The 7,347-nt window shown below is 42.2% G+C and overlaps 1 long non-coding RNA gene across 1 annotated transcript; it reads right to left on the minus strand.

The window, feature by feature from the left end:
* Window positions 1-4,322: 4,322 nt before the first annotated feature.
* On the minus strand, window positions 4,323-5,215 carry LOC117031326 (uncharacterized). Its single transcript, XR_004424501.1, has 3 exons — window positions 5,136-5,215; window positions 4,519-4,755; window positions 4,323-4,426 (listed from the first exon to the last, which is right to left on the minus strand). It is a non-coding gene; the product is annotated as an uncharacterized LOC117031326 (long non-coding RNA).
* Window positions 5,216-7,347: the final 2,132 nt, after the last annotated feature.

Below are 7,347 nucleotides of genomic sequence, written 5' to 3' on the forward strand. Positions count from 1 at the left end.
CTGGCTTCGAGGCCAGCTCTCCTGTCCCCCTTAAGGACAAACGCTTCTATTACATAGTTTTCATAGATGTTTCAATAACAGATCATTGGGTTTTCTCAAAAGCCCCTGTAGTGGGCATCGATACCTCCTTTTACCATTAAGGAAGCTAAGTCTTGATAAATTAAGACTAATTGCTCAAGGTTACACACATTCCCATATTCATATGTTCGTCCACTTTTTTTTTCTTCAGAAAAAAATCTCTATTTTGTGCCAGGTGCTAGGATAGATGTTATGTGAGATAAAAAGATAAAACAGAAGAAAATAAAACAACAACTCTTGCTTTCAAGGAACTTAGTAGGATAGGTTAGAAAGGCATACAAGTATCTATAACACAAGGTAAAAATTTGAAGTGCCATATGCAGTAGTCATGTACATGTGCAAAGATTTTGTTAGAACTAGGTTCATCTGCATACAATGAAAATCCCAAAATAGCCGTAGCTTAACTAAGACAGACATTTATTGCTTTGTCACATAAAGGAGGTCACATAAAGGGGGCCTAGAGGTTAACAGGCCTCTAACTCTGGGGTCATCGGAGATCCAGGCTCCTTCCATCCTGCTCTACCACCTAAGAATGTGGCTTCCATTTTCATGGCTCTGGACCACTAGTCACTTTATCTTTGTTCCAGGCAGTAGGTAGGAAGAAGGGGAGGAGGGCGAAAGTGAGCACTTCCCAGCTGGGTCAACCCTCCCAGCAGCCTTCCCAGAAGTTCCACTTACATTTCTACTTGTATTTCACCGGCTGCCATGTGTTCTCTTGGCCTCAGTTAATTGCAAGAGAAACTGGGAAATGACTTTTTTTAGGTTATCTTTTGCCACACTAAGTAAAATTGGGCTTATGTTCTAAAGAATCAGGGGGGAATAGATATTGGAGATACCTAGAGTCTAGCACAGATGTTTATTGGAAACACTGTTTCATAGTAAAAATTTGGAAATAAAGTAAATACCTAAAAGCATGATTGGCTCAACAAATTAATTGATTTATTAATATTATGAATGCTGAAATTTAGATTTTAGGAGAACATTAAGCAACATGACAAAATGTTTATATGTTGAGTGAAAAAATAATTACCACTGTTCTAAGAAAACAAGACATTATATAAGAACATAAAAGAGGAAAAGCTACTAGATGATATAAAAGAATTATGGTACTGCGATTATCTTTAAAAAAGGGCCCTTATCATTTAGAGATACTTTTATGGATAAAATTATATGATGTCTGTAATTTGCTTTATAGTCGAGGAAAAATAATGGTGGGGGGCATAGATAAAACAAGAATGGCAGTATGTTAATAATTGTTGAAGTTGTGAACAGGAAAATGGAGGTTTTGTGATCTTGTTTTCTCTTTCTTTTCGGTATGTTCAAAGTTTTCCATAATAAAAAATATTTTAAGGATAAAACGCAAGTCACTGAACCTCTGTTTCATTTCTCAAATGGACTAATAATAATAATTAGCTCACAGGATGGAGTGTAGATTAAGTGAAATGATAGGTTATATTAAAATACTTTGAGATGAATAAAGGCAGAAATGCCAGTTACTCCCATCAGGATAGGACTGGCATAAAGCCAAGTTAGGGACAAAAGCCAAGATTCTCTGACTCTTCATCCCTGAGGTCTTTCATTGGCTGTTTTGCCTTCCCTGCTAAACCCTGGTTTCCCCCCACCCCCAACCCCCCGGGATGGCAGGAGGTGCAATTCACAGCTCGCGGTGAAGCAGGTCCCATTACCAGGTCTCCCAGGCCTCCCAGGCCTCCCTGTAGGTACCTACCTTCTTGGTCTATGCATGGGATCAACACAATCACTGTATGCACAAATGTCACCTAATCAGTCACTAAATGTCACCACAGGCTGAGTCACAGTCAAGGCACTCCTCCAACTGGCTGTGCGCTTTTGGGCAAATTGACTCCCCTCGAGGGCCTCAGTGTCCCTTCTGTCCAAGGAAGGGGTTGAACACATCAGTTTCCAAGAATTCTCTGCCCAGCCGATTGCATGGCATTTAATCACAGCTCTGTTAAGACGGCTGTATCTATCGTAGAGTTGTCACACTAAATTCTGGAGTCCCTCACAAAGCTGTAGGTCTGTGAAACTTAAGAAGATCCGTACTTTCCCCAAGGAATGAGGAGCTGTTCTAGGCATTGTGATCAGAAGGAATAAGCTTTCAATCCCTCAGTTAGGTTAAGGGGACACCAGACCCACAGTCAGCTGGCACGGACCAGTGTGGCCTTATGGGTTCTTTATAGCTGGGATAGTTTTGATTCATCCATGCCCATGGTGTACCAGTTACCAATTATTTAATATCATCCTAGATCGAGAAGAATGCCTTGTTTGTAAGGATTTAGAAGTTGGATAATTTTCTCAGAGGAGTCTGGAGAAATTCTCAAAAAGTTTAGACAGCTCTCTGGCTTGGGTAGATAACCAGGCCATGTGCTTGATGGCCCTTCAAAGTCCTGCACAGATCACAGGATCTCATAAACTAATAAATACTGCTGGATTTGGAGAAAATGATAAGTCAAACCCACTAGAAAAGTTCTGTAGTGGAAGTCTGCTTTTGCCAGCCCAGTTTTGCCATTCCCTTCATCAGTTACTCTACCTAGGTGTTCCTTTGGGAACTAGCCCTCCCTCCCCACTGACTGTTTTGGTAGGACTGCCAAGTGGGGTGCCTTAGCCTCTCAGGCCAAGAGAGGGCCATGTGACCCAATGAGGCTGCTCAGATGCTCACTTAGAATGTGAATCCTGAATCAAAAGACACAAGACAGAAAACAGCACAGGTGCATCCCCAAACAGCACTTTCAAGAGTGCGACCCTGGTTTCTAATATTTCTGAGACCCAGCTATTTAGCCTTTTTATCTTCAATTACACCTCATAGTGTGCTGATACTTTTATTTTCTGGGCTTATCCAGAGTCTGTTTTTGTTGCCCGTAACCAAAAAACCCTTACTTACACAGGGTTCAATATTGAACATCAGTGCTTTTTTCTTAGAAGCTTTTAATCCTAGAAGACAGACCTTTTTTTTTCCTGGTGCAACCTTCTCCAACCCCAGAGCCTAAGTCCTTTCTCTTCCATTTCCTTCCAGAGCTTCCTGGGCCAGGGTGGAAAAGGGCTCTTGTCAATGTGCTAAGCTTTACCTTGAGGGATGAGTGAGGACACCCTTTAAATTACCTATAAAACCCTTTGATTCACTCAGCAGAGGTTGCCACGGGCAATTTGCTAAGCTTATTGATTATTTTCTGTTTAAATTAAAGTTTGATGTCCTGGAACAGGCTGTGCAGTGCATGGAGTTAATGGAAAAGCTTGAGAACCAGGGGAGAGACAGTAGCTGGGGAAATGGAGGGTACTCAAGGGGAAAAGAGGGAGTCTATGAAGAGGAGATTGTCAGCGCCAAGTTGTAGTAAATATGATGGCGATAAAAAAGATAGAGAATGGAATTCTTTTATGGAGAAGGGCAGCTTCCTGGACATTTAAGCCCTCAGGGAGATGGTGGGGAAAATGTATTCTTTCCACAAATATTTGTTGCATGCCTGTTACGTGCCAGGCATTGTGCTGGACACTAGGGAGAAATAATACAGAAGGCCGAATCCTTGCCCCTGTACTTTCAATCACTGGTTCTCAAAGTGTGGTTCCTGGCACAGCAACAGCCCCATTGCCTAGGACACGCAGCTTCTCAGGACCCACCTTAGAACTACTGAGTTAGAAACCAGAAGTGGGGCTCAGTCCCTTCCAGTGGAATCTGATACTTGTTATGGTTTGAGAACCACTGCTCTAGATCCTTAGGCCTCGGCCAGTCAGGTGCTCAGTTTGTATCAGTGTCATTATTTCCAACGTCTGTTGAGCCTTTGTCACTGCCAGGTATTGTGCTAAGCATGACATGTAGGTTATTTCATTTCATCCTCACCACAACCCTTTTCATAGAAGATGAAATGGAGGCACACTGGAAGTCAGTGCGGTAGGTGGAATTTAAATGCAAGAGCTTAACCACTCTGCTCTACTGTCTCCCAAATACCACACTCTCACAAGCTTTGTGACTCATTCTATCCTGGTTAAAGCTGATCTTCAGAAAGAGACAGAACCATGGTTTCCCCCAGATGAACTGTATTGTACAGTTGGGTTTTAGAAGCTTGAGGAAGAAGAGGAAGTCAAAGAAGGGTAGAAAGTGTGCAATGGACTGGGAAGGAGGCAGAGGACATATTGGGCTGCAAGGAGAAGCCAGGCCAACAACCCCACATGCGCAGTTATCCTCATCTTAGGTGAGGCTAGAATCCAAAATCACCATGTATTGATCAGGTGTGGGGAAATCTTACTAATTCAGTCAAAAAGAGACTTCATGTCACGATGCCTAAATTCAAAGCCTTGAACTCTTCCATTTATAGTGTGTATAAGTTTCCTACTGCCGCTGTAACAAAAGTCAGTATTAGTTGCATATTGTTGATGTAACAAATTACCACAATCTTAGTGGCTTGAAACAATATGAATTTGTTTTCTTACAGTTCTGGAGGTCAGAAGTCTAAAATCAAGGTGTTGTCAGGGCTGCGCTCCTTCTGAAGGTTTCAGGGTAGAGTCTGTTGCCAGTTTCTGAAGGCTGTTAGCATTCCTTGGCTTGTGGCCCCTTTCTCCACCTTCTCTCCAGTCTGACCAGTGTTGCTACTTCTTACGCCTTTTCTCTATGACGTTGAGCCTCCTGCCTTCTGCTTACAAGGACTCTTGTGATTATATTAGGCCCACCTAGATTATCCAGGAAAATATTCTCATCTTCATATCATAACTTACTCACATCAGCAAAGTCATTTTGCCATGAAAAGTAACATATTCACACGTTCTAGGAATTAGGGTATGAACATCTTTAGGGGGAAGCCTTGTTCTGCCTGTCCCACTTTATAACCTTAGGAAAACTCTTTTTGTTTTCCTGAAAGCCTCCAGCTCTCCCCAAAATAGGTATTATAATAATTCTTGGTCCTACTCTTATATAGGGATATGACGGAAATGATTGTGTATATCATTTCAATCAAAGACGTAAATATTATCATTGCTTTCCTCATCTGACAAATGCGGATAAGAGTGGTGTTTCTTCTTTATTCAGTTAAAAATATGTATTGCTTACTTACCCTGAGCCATATTGTGCTCCTGTTCCAGTGGAAACGGCTTGACACAGTGTCTGCGATAGAAAAAACACTCAGTAAAATGTAGCTGCAGTAGTTGTGTAAGTTAGTTAGGTTTCCGAGCCTTAAATATGTGTCAGCAACAGACAGCGATGAGGCCAATTCTCTTGAGGAACCAACCATCTGATGACTCAAATCATTACGCAATGTTTGGAAGAGAAGCAATAAACTCAGGTCCCAAGATGCCCCAGTGATGATGAACTTAAGAGTCTGTCCACTGAGCTAACTGAGGGTCACAATGAGCCTCTGCACGCCCCTTGGTAGGTGACAGGGTTAGGACTGTATGTGCCCACCAGAGGCTGTTAGTCCCACCCCTCTGGACCAGTGTTCGGTGGTGATCAGGGGGAACAAAAAGCAGCAGCAGGTCCATCAGAAGAAAGACATTAAAGTTGATTAAGTGAGTGGGCCAATTAGCGTCTGGCTTCATGCAGTGTGGAGTTAATTAGCCTCTACAAAACAACAACAGCTGCTTTAATGGTGGAGCAGGAGGCCCAGCAGAGAGGAGCCATGGGAAGAGAAGTGATAGGGCTAGTGCTTAATAACTTGGCTGCAGAGAGCCTTGCCCCACTAAAAATGTAGAACAAAGCCCTGGGCAAACTTCCCGGCATGTTTCCAGACGGTGCCTGGGATGGAGAACCAGCCCCTTCTAGTGCCCTCCCCTTAGGGAGAGGCCAAACTCAGACCTCAGGCTTGAGTTATTAATACTTTTTGAGGCTATTTAGCACAACTTAGTTTGCATTGTAGCAAAAATCACTCACTACAAGTTTTGTCTTGATCCTCAACTTCATAATTCACATTGTTTCCTAATGGTGGTATTTTCTTCCTTGTTACGAAAGTAATACATATTTATTGGAGAACATTTGGAAAGTATATAAAAATATAGAGGGGAAAAAAATAGTCCCTCCCCCCTGAAATGGATTCTTTTATTCATTAACCATGTATTGTTTGCCTCCTAAATGCCAATGCTGTTCAAGGTGTTCAGACAAAGTACGTATCAGTTTTGGTTTTCCTCCATGCAAATCTACATGCTGTTTTATACATCGGACGTACTGTGCATGGTCTTTAATAACCTACTGTTTTAAGCAATATGTCATGAACATTTCCCCCATCTCATTAAATATTTTTTTAAACTATTCAGCCTCTATGGTTCTACTAATTAAGCTATATTTTAGTTGTCCATTTATTTACGCCTCTTGTCTCCTAACAAACTTCTTGAGGGCAGAGACAACCGAGCCAGGCATGTGGGACATACTCATTAAAAATGTGATGAGTGAGTAAGCAAGTGAGGGAACCAATTTAACTAGTCCCTTCTTAGGGCCACTGAGGTTGTTTCCACTTCTTTATGATTATAAAAAAGGCTGTTCTATCACGTAAGATCAGGTTCAACTGTTAGTGACAGAAAATGCAAGCAGTGGCTTAAATAATATAGAAGTTTATTTCTCTTTTACAAACGTTCAGGAAGTTACTCCAGAGAGGGGGATGGTGCTTCACTCTCCATTGGTAGGGACTCCATTTCCAACGTCACCTCATTGTTCAAGATGACGTTGCTGAAGCTCCAGCCACATTCCAGCCAAAAGCAAGGAAAAGAAAGAAAGAGAAGGACATGAACCCTTTCTTTAAGGACCCTTCCTGGAAGTTCCATATTTCACTTCTGCTTGCATTTTCATTAGTCGGAATTTAGTCACATGACCATACCTAGCTGTAAGGGAGTCTGGGAAAAGTGGTCTTAATTATGCATCTCATCTTCAGGGCTACCATTAATGAGAAAGAAGGGGAAGAAAATTGAGGGATCATTAGCTGGAATGGCTCTTGCATTTCTGGACTGACCCCAGCCTCTCAAGCTAGCCCTTTCCTGATGTGACCCTTAGTTTTTCCGAGTGGGGATCTTGGTATTTGTCAGGTCAGCCCAGTGTCTTGGACTCACGTCTGGGACCAGTGCACTGGGAGGGTTTCCGAGCCTTCACCTCCCTGATGTCAACTTCATGCTATCAGTTGACATAGTCATCGCCAAAGATTGACCCAATAAAGATGCCCCATTTCCCTGAGGATGATTTTCCAATTAGTGCAAAGAGGAAGTTCCAGCTGTGAGAACAGGAATCAGGGGTTTCTGAAATGCAATGATTATTAGTAACAATCAATCAAGCGGCCTCGTAGGACA

This window comes from Rhinolophus ferrumequinum, chromosome 11, assembly GCF_004115265.2.
Source record: "Rhinolophus ferrumequinum isolate MPI-CBG mRhiFer1 chromosome 11, mRhiFer1_v1.p, whole genome shotgun sequence".
NCBI classification, from domain to species: domain Eukaryota; kingdom Metazoa; phylum Chordata; class Mammalia; order Chiroptera; family Rhinolophidae; genus Rhinolophus; species Rhinolophus ferrumequinum.